The sequence below is a fragment of the Acanthochromis polyacanthus genome, chromosome 4, assembly GCF_021347895.1.
Source record: "Acanthochromis polyacanthus isolate Apoly-LR-REF ecotype Palm Island chromosome 4, KAUST_Apoly_ChrSc, whole genome shotgun sequence".
Taxonomy (NCBI): domain Eukaryota; kingdom Metazoa; phylum Chordata; class Actinopteri; family Pomacentridae; genus Acanthochromis; species Acanthochromis polyacanthus.
In genome coordinates, this window is record NC_067116.1 from 10,724,095 (window position 1) to 10,737,219 (window position 13,125).

The 13,125-nt window shown below is 37.8% G+C and overlaps 1 long non-coding RNA gene across 1 annotated transcript; it reads right to left on the reverse strand.

The window, feature by feature from the left end:
• Positions 1-1,566: 1,566 nt before the first annotated feature.
• LOC127533683 (uncharacterized) lies at positions 1,567-12,045 on the reverse strand. The gene is made up of 2 exons (XR_007941442.1): positions 10,629-12,045; positions 1,567-3,937 (listed from the first exon to the last, which is right to left on the reverse strand). It is a non-coding gene; the product is annotated as an uncharacterized LOC127533683 (long non-coding RNA).
• Positions 12,046-13,125: the final 1,080 nt, after the last annotated feature.

Consider the following 13,125-nt stretch of genomic DNA (forward strand, 5'->3'; position numbering starts at 1 on the left):
ATCATTTTTCTTCATATTTATCACATTTCAAGTCATTCTGAAGAAGAACTTTGTGTGTCAACATGAACTTCACGTCAATGTTGCCTCCCTGATTTTCCTGCGCTTTGTTCGCCAGTCTAGCCTTTTTAACCCTTGCCTCAGGTTAAAATTGGTCCAGCTCTCCGTTTAAAGGGTTAGATTCTATCTGCCTATTAGTATTTCTCCTAACAAGTTTCAGCAGAATAAATTAAGCTGGAATCGAGAGACACTCGCCCAGGTTCTAACTGCCTTGCATCCGAATGTCTCACCCCTCTTATCTGATAAATGCTATCCCACCAAGCAGCCTTTCTAAGTAGTAGAATTGATCTATCATTCACATTCGTTATCGGTCAGCTTCTCTCTTAATGACTTGCCTGCACTTGGTGCTATTCCTGGGTTCGTTTTAGAGGTTTGGAAAGAACTAACCTCAGGGGTAATGTTTAAACACTCTCACTTTGGACTAAGTAACCTTTAAGAACCATTGGTTTGAATGCACACAATCAACTTAACTTTTTACCACTATGCAGATTTTCAGTGGTTTATAATAATTTCATTAGGCTTCTCTTTAAATGCAATACAGCGTTTTATTAAGCAAATTTTAGCAAGAGCACAGCATCAATTCTTGATTAAAATAATTAATTATTTCTGATTAAAAATGAGACTAAAGTAAATAAATTGAGCGTACCTGACAATCTTCTCTAATTATTAAATTTAGGAGAGAGAGCGAACAGCGTGGCCACTACCGTATCACTCGGTCTTGTCTTGCGTCTGGGAAAAGCACTCAGTTGTCCAGAGGACTCGGTACGATGTCTTCTTTGTGAACAAAAGAATCTTATCCCTCGGCAGGGGGGAGCGGAGGGGTCCTGTAAGCCAATCGTAGTCTGGCAGTTATCTTGGGAATCGGCTGGAACGTTAGTGCTTACGCCCCAGCTGTCTTCTCTGTGGTATGGTGGTGATGGAAAACCCTCGTCTGTTCAGGCTGTAGTGGGTCACTGGTCTCCCAGCCCCGGGGAGGGGAACAGCCCAGTGCTGTTGCCTCCTTTGCCTCTTCGGGTGTAGTCGGATCTTCCCTCTATTGGTTTCTTCTGGATAACTGCAGAACCTCTTAGGACTCTCCGTTTGGCAGAGTGTGGTCTTCGCTTGTTGAACAAAGTCAGAAAAAGACTTTGCTTCCAACGATGTCCTCAGCGATCTCTGGAGCCTAAGTCCCGCGTCGTCTTCCCGTCTCTCGGGCAAAAGAGGAAGGTGAAGATTCTTCAGAACTCTGGCCAAGTTCCCTTTGCAGCGCTTCTTAGCAGCTCCGGCGAACGACTCCCCGATAATGTCTCTGCTCTCCCATTCTTATACTTTCTCCAGACACACAAAACTGGCTAGGTACGCCCTCTGACACCGTCTAACTTATGCAATCAACTTTGTCATCACATACAGCAGTAATACAGAAGTCATGTTGTTACAGCAAATACACAGTGTCCACATTCTGTTCAACACACACACATTTCAGCCCACCCTTTTGGGTTTTTCCCAAACTTCCCTTTTTTTCTGAGGAGGCTGCAATGTCATTGTGGCTGCCGAGTCATGGTGACTGTTGTTTACTGCACTTCTGCTTTCTTAAGGCCTGGACACACAAGCTTATGAGGCCTGTACGCACACACAGAGCCTAAACAAGGATTACTTCACACAGAATCACTTCTTAAATCATTCTTCTCAATCTGAACATAATAAATCATCTGAATCATTACTTCAATCAAATCAACACTTCAAAAAAATATATATGTATTTTAGCAAGCATAATCATATGGTTAACTTATAATGTTTCTTCTTAAGACCTTTATTTGTCTGCTTCAGAACCTTTGTTACCTTAGGGCCATAATGAGCCTGAGTCCTCTCTGAGACCTCAACTTCTGCATCTTACTTGACAGCTTCAAATGCTGTTTCTGAGCTGAAATGCACAGTTTGGTAAAAAAAATGCTGTTCATGCAATTCGCTACATGCAGAACACCTAAAAAATCATCTGCCTTCATACTGATCACATTTCAAGTCATTGTGAAGAAGAACTTTGTGAGTCAACATGAAATTCACGTCAATGTTGCCTTCCTGATTTTCCTGCGCTTCAAATGCTGTTTCTGAGCTGAAATGCACAGTTTGGTCAAATATGCTGTTCATGCAATTCGCTACATGCAGAACACCTAAAACATCATTTTCCTTCATGTTTATCACATTTCAAGTCATTCTGAAGAAGAACTTTGTGTGTCAACATGAAATTCACGTCAATGTTGCCTTCCTGATTTTCCTGCGCTTCAAATGCTGTTTCTGAGCTCAAATTGACATTTTGCTCAAATATGTTGTCCCTGCAATTCGTTACATCCAGAACACCTAAAACATCATTTTCCTTCATATTTAACACATTTCAAGTCATTCTGAGGAAGAAATTTGTTTGTCAACATGAACTTCACGTGAAATCAAACTTCATGATTCTTCTTCACTTCAAATGGTGGTGCTGTGTTGAAATTCACAGTTTGGTCTAATATGCTGTTCATGCAATTCCTTACATAAACAACACCTTAAACATCATCTGCCTTCATATTTATCACATTTCAAGTCATTCTGAGTAACAAAATTGTCTGTCAACATGAATTTCACGTGAATGTGTGTTCATGCCATTCCTTCAAACCAAGTCAACTCAAACATCATTTGCCTTCCTACCGATCACATTTCAAATCATTCTGAAGAAGAAATTTTTGTGTCAACATGAAATTCACGTCAATGTTGCCTTCCTGATTTTCCTGTGCTTCAAATGCTGTTTCTGAGCTGAAATGCACAGTTTGGTCAAATATGCTGTTCATGCAATTCGCTACATGCAGAACACCTAAAACATCATTTTCCTTCATGTTTATCACATTTCAAGTCATTCTGAAGAAGAACTTTGTGTGTCAACATGAAATTCACGTCAATGTTGCCTTCCTGATTTTCCTGCGCTTCAAATGCTGTTTCTGAGCTCAAATTGACATTTTGCTCAAATATGTTGTCCCTGCAATTCGTTACATCCAGAACACCTAAAACATCATTTTCCTTCATATTTAACACAGTTCAAGTCATTCTGAGAAACAAATTTGTCTGTCAACATGAACTTCACGTGAATATGTGTTCATGCCATTCCTTCAAACCAAGTCAACTCAAACATCATTTGCCTTCCTACCGATCACATTTCAAATCATTCTGAAGAAGAAATTTGTGTGTCAACATGAAATTCGCGTTAATGTAGCCTTCATGACTTGTCTGCGCTTCAAATGCTGTTTCTGAGCTCAAATTGACATTTTGCTCAAATATGTTGTCCCTGCAATTCGTTACATCCAGAAGACCGAAAACATCATTTTCCTTCATATTTATCACAGTTCAAGTCATTCTGAGTAAGAAATTTGTTTGTCAACATGAATTTCACGTTAAATCAAACTTCATGACTCTTCTGCGCTTCAAATGGTGGTGCTGTGCTGAAATGACAGTTTGGTCTAATATGCTGCTCATGCAATTCGCTACATGCAGAACACTTAAAACATCATTTTCCTTCATATCTATCACATTTCAAGGCATTCTGAAGAAGAACTTTGTGAGTCAACATGGACTTCACGTTAAATCAAACTTCATGACTCTTCTGCGCTTCAAGTGGTCGTGTTGTGCTGAAATGCAGAGTTTGGTGAAATATGCTGTTCATGCAATTCCTTACATAAACAACACCTTAAACATCATCTGCCTTCATACTGATCACATTTCAAGTCATTCTGAAGAAGAACTTTGTGTGTCAACATGAAATTCACGTCAATGTTGCCTTCCTGATTTTCCTGCGCTTCAAATGCTGTTTCTGAGCTGAAATGCACAGTTTGGTCAAATATGCTGTTCATGCAATTCGCTACATGCAGAACACCTAAAACATCATCTGTCTTCATATTTGTCACATTTCAAGTCATTCTGAAGAAGAACTTTGTGTGTCAACATGAAATTCAGGTCAATGTTACCTTCCTAATTTTCCTGCACTTCAAATGCTGTTTCTGAGCTGAAATGCACAGTTTGGTGAAATATGCTGTTCATGCAATTCCTTACATAAACAACACCTTAAACATCATCTGCCTTCATACTGATCACATTTCAAGTAATTCTGAAGAAGAACTTTGTGTGTCAACATGAAATTCACGTTAATGTTGCCTTTTTCATTTTCCTGCGCTTCAAATGCTGTTTCTGAGCTGAAATGCACAGTTTGGTCAAATAATGTTGTCCCTGCAATTCGTTACATCCAGAGCACTTAAAACATCATTTTTCTTCATATTTATCACATTTCAAATCATTCTGAAGGAGAACTTTGTGTGTCAACATGAACTTCACGTCAATGTTGCCTTCCTGATTTTCCTGCGCTTCAAATGCTGTTTCTGAGCTGAAATGCACAGTTTGGTCAAATATGCTGTTCATGCAATTCCTCACATAGACAACACCTTAAACATCATCTGCCTTCAGACTGATCACACTTCAAGTCATTGTGAAGAAGAACTTTGTGTGTCAACATGAAATTCACGTTAAATCAAACTTCATGACTCTTCTGCGCTTCAAATGGTGGTGCTGTGCTGAAATGCACAGTTTGGTGAAATATACTGTTCATGCAATTCTCTACATGCAGAACACCTAAAACATCATCTGTCTTCATATTTGTCACATTTCAAGTCATTCTGAAGAAGAACTTTGTGTGTCAACATGAAATTCAGGTCAATGTTACCTTCCTAATTTTCCTGCACTTCAAATGCTGTTTCTGAGCTGAAATGCACAGTTTGGTGAAATATGCTGTTCATGCAATTCCTTACATAAACAACACCTTAAACATCATCTGCCTTCATACTGATCACATTTCAAGTAATTCTGAAGAAGAACTTTGTGTGTCAACATGAAATTCACGTTAATGTTGCCTTTTTCATTTTCCTGCGCTTCAAATGGTGGTGCTGTGCTGAAATGCACAGATTGGTGAAATATGCTGTTTATGCAATTCCTTACATAAACAACACCTTGAACATCATCTGCCTTCATACGGATCACATTTCAAGTCATTCTGAAGAACTTTCTGAGTCAACATGAAATTCACGTCAATGTTGCCTTCCTGATTTTCCTGCGCTTCAAATGCTGTTTCTGAGCTGAAATGCACAGTTTGGTGAAATACGCTGTTCATGCAATTCGCGACATGCAGAACACATAAAACATCATTTTCCTTCATATTCATCACAGTTCAAGTCATTCTGAGGAAGAAATTTGGTTGTCAACATGAACTTCACGTTAAATCAAACTTCATGACTCTTCTGCGCTTCAAATGGTGGTGCTGTGCTGAAATGCACAGTTTGGTGAAATATGCTGTTTATGCAATTTCTTACTTAAACAACACCTTAAACATCATCTGCCTTCATATTTATCACATTTCAAGTCATTCTGAGTAACAAATTTGTCTGTCAATATGAACTTCACGTGAATGTGTGTTCATGCCATTCCTTCAAACCAAGTCAACTCAAACATCATTTGCCTTCCTACCGATCACATTTCAAATCATTCGGAAGAAGAAATTTTTTTGTCAACATGAAATTCGCGTTAATGTAGCCTTCATGACTTGTCTGCGCTTCAAATGCTGTTTCTGAGCTCAAATTGACATTTTGCTCAAATATGCTGTTCATGCAATTCCTTACATAAACAACACCTTAAACATCATCTGCCTTCATACTGGTCACATTTCAAGTCATTCTGAAGAAGAACTTTGTGAGTCAACATTAAATTCACGTCAATGTTGCCTTCCTGATTTTCCTGCGCTTCAAATGCTATTTCTGAGCTGAAATGCACAGTTTGGTGAAATATGCTGTTCATGCAATTCGCTACATGCAGAACACCTAAAACATCATTTTCCTTCATATTCATCACATTTCAAGTCATTCTGAAGAAGAACTTTGTGTGTCAACATGAAATTCACGTTAATGTTGCCTTCTTTATTTTACTGCGCTTCAAATGCTGTTTCTGAGCTGAAATGCACAGTTTGGTCAAATATGCTGTTCATGCAATTCCTTACATAAACAACACCTTAAAGATCATTTTCTTTCATATTCATCACATTTCAAGTCATTCTGAGTAACAAAATTGTCTGTCAACATGAATTTCACGTGAATGTGTGTTCATGCCATTCCTTCAAACCAAGTCAACTCAAACATCATTTGCCTTCCTACCGATCACATTTCAAATCATTCTGAAGAAGAAATTTTTGTGTCAACATGAAATTCACGTCAATGTTGCCTTCCTGATTTTCCTGTGCTTCAAATGCTGTTTCTGAGCTGAAATGCACAGTTTGGTCAAATATGCTGTTCATGCAATTCCTCACATAGACAACACCTTAAACATCATCTGCCTTCATACTGATCACATTTCAAGTCATTCTGAAGAAGAACTTTGTGAGTCAACATGAAATTCACGTCAATGTTACCTTCCTGATTTTCCTGCGCTTCAAATGCTGTTTCTTAGCTGAAATGCACAGTTTGGTCAAATATGCTGTTCATGCAATTCGCTACATGCAGAACACCTAAAACATCATTTTCCTTCATGTTTATCACATTTCAAGTCATTCTGAAGAAGAACTTTGTGTGTCAACATGAAATTCACGTCAATGTTGCCTTCCTGATTTTCCTGCGCTTCAAATGCTGTTTCTGAGCTCAAATTGACATTTTGCTCAAATATGTTGTCCCTGCAATTCGTTACATCCAGAACACCTAAAACATCATTTTCCTTCATATTTAACACAGTTCAAGTCATTCTGAGAAACAAATTTGTCTGTCAACATGAACTTCACGTGAATATGTGTTCATGCCATTCCTTCAAACCAAGTCAACTCAAACATCATTTGCCTTCCTACCGATCACATTTCAAATCATTCTGAAGAAGAAATTTGTGTGTCAACATGAAATTCGCGTTAATGTAGCCTTCATGACTTGTCTGCGCTTCAAATGCTGTTTCTGAGCTCAAATTGACATTTTGCTCAAATATGTTGTCCCTGCAATTCGTTACATCCAGAAGACCGAAAACATCATTTTCCTTCATATTTATCACAGTTCAAGTCATTCTGAGTAAGAAATTTGTTTGTCAACATGAATTTCACGTTAAATCAAACTTCATGACTCTTCTGCGCTTCAAATGGTGGTGCTGTGCTGAAATGACAGTTTGGTCTAATATGCTGCTCATGCAATTCGCTACATGCAGAACACTTAAAACATCATTTTCCTTCATATCTATCACATTTCAAGGCATTCTGAAGAAGAACTTTGTGAGTCAACATGGACTTCACGTTAAATCAAACTTCATGACTCTTCTGCGCTTCAAGTGGTCGTGTTGTGCTGAAATGCAGAGTTTGGTGAAATATGCTGTTCATGCAATTCCTTACATAAACAACACCTTAAACATCATCTGCCTTCATACTGATCACATTTCAAGTCATTCTGAAGAAGAACTTTGTGTGTCAACATGAAATTCAGGTCAATGTTACCTTCCTAATTTTCCTGCACTTCAAATGCTGTTTCTGAGCTGAAATGCACAGTTTGGTGAAATATGCTGTTCATGCAATTCCTTACATAAACAACACCTTAAACATCATCTGCCTTCATACTGATCACATTTCAAGTAATTCTGAAGAAGAACTTTGTGTGTCAACATGAAATTCACGTTAATGTTGCCTTTTTCATTTTCCTGCGCTTCAAATGCTGTTTCTGAGCTGAAATGCACAGTTTGGTCAAATATGCTGTTCATGCAATTCCTTACATAAACAACACCTTGAACATCATCTGCCTTCATACGGATCACATTTCAAGTCATTCTGAAGAACTTTGTGAGTCAACATGAAATTCACGTCAATGTTGCATTCCTGATTTTCCTGCGCTTCAAATGCTGTTTCTGAGCTGAAATGCACAGTTTGGTCAAATACGCTGTTCATGCAATTCGCTACATGCAGAACACATAAAACATCATTTTCCTTCATATTCATCACAGTTCAAGTCATTCTGAGGAAGAAATTTGTTTGTCAACATGAACTTCACGTTAAATCAAACTTCATGACTCTTCTGCGCTTCAAATGGTGGTGCTGTGCTGAAATGCACAGTTTGGTGAAATATGCTGTTTATGCAATTCCTTACATAAACAACACCTTAAACATCATCTGCCTTCATATTTATCACATTTCAAGTCATTCTGAAGAAGAACTTTGTGTGTCAACATGAACTTCACGTCAATGTTGCCTTCCTGATTTTCCTGCGCTTCAAATGCTGTTTCTGAGCTGAAATGCACAGTTAGGTCAAATATGCTGTTCACGCAATTCCTTACATAAACAACACCTTAAACATCATCTGCCTTCATATTCATCACATTTCAAGTCATTCTGAGAAACAAATTTGTCTGTCAACATGAACTTCACGTGAATATGTGTTCATGCCATTCCTTCAAACCAAGTCAACTCAAACATCATTTGCCTTCCTACCGATCACATTTCAAATCATTCTGAAGAAGAAATTTGTGTGTCAACATGAAATTCGCGTTAATGTAGCCTTCATGACTTGTCTGCGCTTCAAATGCTGTTTCTGAGCTCAAATTGACATTTTGCTCAAATATGTTGTCCCTGCAATTCGTTACATCCAGAAGACCGAAAACATCATTTTCCTTCATATTTATCACAGTTCAAGTCATTCTGAGTAAGAAATTTGTTTGTCAACATGAATTTCACGTTAAATCAAACTTCATGACTCTTCTGCGCTTCAAATGGTGGTGCTGTGCTGAAATGACAGTTTGGTCTAATATGCTGCTCATGCAATTCGCTACATGCAGAACACTTAAAACATCATTTTCCTTCATATCTATCACATTTCAAGGCATTCTGAAGAAGAACTTTGTGAGTCAACATGGACTTCACGTTAAATCAAACTTCATGACTCTTCTGCGCTTCAAGTGGTCGTGTTGTGCTGAAATGCAGAGTTTGGTGAAATATGCTGTTCATGCAATTCCTTACATAAACAACACCTTAAACATCATCTGCCTTCATACTGATCACATTTCAAGTCATTCTGAAGAAGAACTTTGTGTGTCAACATGAAATTCACGTCAATGTTGCCTTCCTGATTTTCCTGCGCTTCAAATGCTGTTTCTGAGCTGAAATGCACAGTTTGGTCAAATATGCTGTTCATGCAATTCGCTACATGCAGAACACCTAAAACATCATCTGCCTTCATATTTATCACATTTCAAGTCATTCGGAAGAAGAAATTTGTTTGTCAACATGAACTTCACGTTAAATCAAACTTCATGACTCTTCTGCGCTTCAAATGGTGGTGCTGTGCTGAAATGCACAGTTTGGTCAAATATGCTGTTCATGCAATTCCTTACATAAACAACACCTTAAACATCATTTTCTGTCATATTTATCACATTTCAAGTCATTCTGAGTAACAAATTTGTCTGTCAATATGAACTTCACGTGAATGTGTGTTCATGCCATTCCTTCAAACCAAGTCAACTCAAACATCATTTGCCTTCCTACCGATCACATTTCAAATCATTCGGAAGAAGAAATTTTTGTGTCAACATGAAATTCGCATTAATGTAGCCTTCATGACTTGTCTGCGCTTCAAATGCTGTTTCTGAGCTCAAATTGACATTTTGCTCAAATATGCTGTTCATGCAATTCCTTACATAAACAACACCTTAAACATCATCTGCCTTCATACTGGTCACATTTCAAGTCATTCTGAAGAAGAACTTTGTGAGTCAACATTAAATTCACGTCAATGTTGCCTTCCTGATTTTCCTGCGCTTCAAATGCTATTTCTGAGCTGAAATGCACAGTTTGGTGAAATATGCTGTTCATGCAATTCGCTACATGCAGAACACCTAAAACATCATTTTCCTTCATATTCATCACATTTCGAGTCATTCTGAAGAAGAACTTTGTGTGTCAACATGAAGTTCACGTTAATGTTGCCTTCTTTATTTTACTGCGCTTCAAATGCTGTTTCTGAGCTGAAATGCACAGTTTGGTCAAATATGCTGTTCATGCAATTCCTTACATAAACAACACCTTAAAGATCATTTTCTTTCATATTCATCACATTTCAAGTCATTCTGAGTAACAAAATTGTCTGTCAACATGAATTTCACGTGAATGTGTGTTCATGCCATTCCTTCAAACCAAGTCAACTCAAACATCATTTGCCTTCCTACCGATCACATTTCAAATCATTCTGAAGAAGAAATTTTTGTGTCAACATGAAATTCACGTCAATGTTGCCTTCCTGATTTTCCTGTGCTTCAAATGCTGTTTCTGAGCTGAAATGCACAGTTTGGTCAAATATGCTGTTCATGCAATTCCTCACATAGACAACACCTTAAACATCATCTGCCTTCATACTGATCACATTTCAAGTCATTCTGAAGAAGAACTTTGTGTGTCAACATGAAATTCACGTCAATGTTGCCTTCCTGATTTTCCTGCGCTTCAAATGCTGTGTCTGAGCTGAAATGCACAGTTTGGTAAAAAATGCTGTTCATGCAATTCGCGACATGCAGAACACCTAAAACATCATTTTCCTTCATGTTTATCACATTTCAAGTCATTCTGAAGAAGAACTTTGTGTGTCAACATGAAATTCACGTCAATGTTGCCTTCCTGATTTTCCTGCGCTTCAAATGCTGTTTCTGAGCTCAAATTGACATTTTGCTCAAATATGTTGTCCCTGCAATTCGTTACATCCAGAACACCTAAAACATCATTTTCCTTCATATTTAACACAGTTCAAGTCATTCTGAGGAAGAAATTTGTTTGTCAACATGAACTTCACGTGAAATCAAACTTCATGACTCTTCTTCACTTCAAATGGTGGTGCTGTGTTGAAATTCACAGTTTGGTCTAATATGCTGTTCATGCAATTCCTTACATAAACAACACCTTAAACATCATCTGCCTTCATATTTATCACATTTCAAGTCATACTGATGAAGAAATTTGTGAGTCAACATGGACTTCACGTGAATGCTTGTTCATGCGATTCCTTCAAACCAAGTCAACTCAAACATCATTTGCCTTCCTACTGATCACATTTGAAATCATTCTGAAGAAGAAATTTGTGTGTCAACATGAAATTCGCGTTAATGTAGCCTTCATGACTTGTCTGCGCTTCAAATGCTGTTTCTGAGCTCAAATTGACATTTTGCTCCAATAATGTTGTCCCTGCAATTCGTTACATCCAGAGCACTTAAAACATCATTTTTCTTCATATTTATCACATTTCAAATCATTCTGAAGGAGAACTTTGTGTGTCAACATGAACTTCACGTCAATGTTGCCTTCCTGATTTTCCTGCGCTTCAAATGCTGTTTCTGAGCTGAAATGCACAGTTTGGTCAAATATGCTGTTCATGCAATTCCTCACATAGACAACACCTTAAACATCATCTGCCTTCAGACTGATCACACTTCAAGTCATTGTGAAGAAGAACTTTGTGTGTCAACATGAAATTCACGTTAAATCAAACTTCATGACTCTTCTGCGCTTCAAATGGTGGTGCTGTGCTGAAATGCACAGTTTGGTGAAATATACTGTTCATGCAATTCTCTACATGCAGAACACCTAAAACATCATCTGTCTTCATATTTATCACAGTTCAAGTCATTCTGAGGAAGAAATTTGTTTGTCAACATGAACTTCACGTTAAATCAAACTTCATGACTCTTCTGCGCTTCAAATGGTGGTGCTGTGCTGAAATGCACAGTTTGGTGAAATATGCTGTTTATGCAATTCCTTACATAAACAACACCTTAAACATCATTTTCCTTCATATTTATCACATTTCAAGTCATTCTGAAGAAGAACTTTGTGTCTCAAAATGAACTTCACGTCAATGTTGCCTTCCTGATTTTCCTGCGCTTCAAATGCTGTTTCTGAGCTGAAATGCACAGTTTGGTCAAATATGCTGTTCATGCAATTCGCTACATGCAGAACACATAAAACATCATTTTCCTTCATATTCATCACATTTCAAGGCATTCTGAAGAAGAACTTTGTGTGTCAACATGAAAGTCAGGTCAATGTTACCTTTCTGATTATCCTGCGCTTCAAATGCAGTTTGAACTTAAATCAAAACTTCATGACTCGTCTGCGCTTCAAATGGTGGTGCTGTGCTGAAATGCACAGTTTGGTCTAATATGCTGCTCATGCAATTCCTTACATAAACAACATCTTAAACATCATCTGCCTTGATATTTATCACATTTCAAGTCATACTGATGAAGAAATTTGTGAGTCAACATGGACTTCACGTGAATGCTTGTTCATGCGATTCCTTCAAACCAAGTCAACTCAAACATCATTTGCTTTCCTACTGATCACATTTGAAATCATTCTGAAGAAGAAATTTGTGTGTCAACATGAAATTCGCGTTAATGTCGCCTTCATGACTTGTCTGCGCATCAAGTGCTGTTTCTGAGCTAAAAATTGACATTTTGCTCCAATTATGTTGTCCCTGCAATTCGTTACATCCAGAACACTTAAAACATCATTTTCCTTCATATTTATCACATTTCAAGTCATTCAGAAGAAGAACTTTGTGTGTCAACATGAAATTCACGTTAATGTTGCCTTCCTGATTTTCCTGCGCTTCAAATGCTGTTTCTGAACTGAAATGCACAGTTTGGTCAAATATGTTGTTCAAGCAATTCGCTAAATGCAGAACACCGAAAACATCATTTTCCTTCATATTCATCACAGTTCAAGTCATTCTGAGGAAGAAATTTGTTTGTCAACATGAACTTCACGTTAAATCAAACTTCATGACTCTTCTGCGCTTCAAGTGGTCGTGTTGTGCTGAAATGCAGAGTTTGGTGAAATATAATGTTCATGCAATTCCTTACATAAACAACACCTGAAACATCATCTGCCTTCATCCTGATCACATTTCAAGTCATTCTGAAGAAGAACTTTGTGTGTCAACATGAAATTCACGTCAATGTTGCCTTCCTGATTTTCCTGCGCTTCAAATGCTGTTTCTGTGCTGAAATGCACAGTTTGGTGAA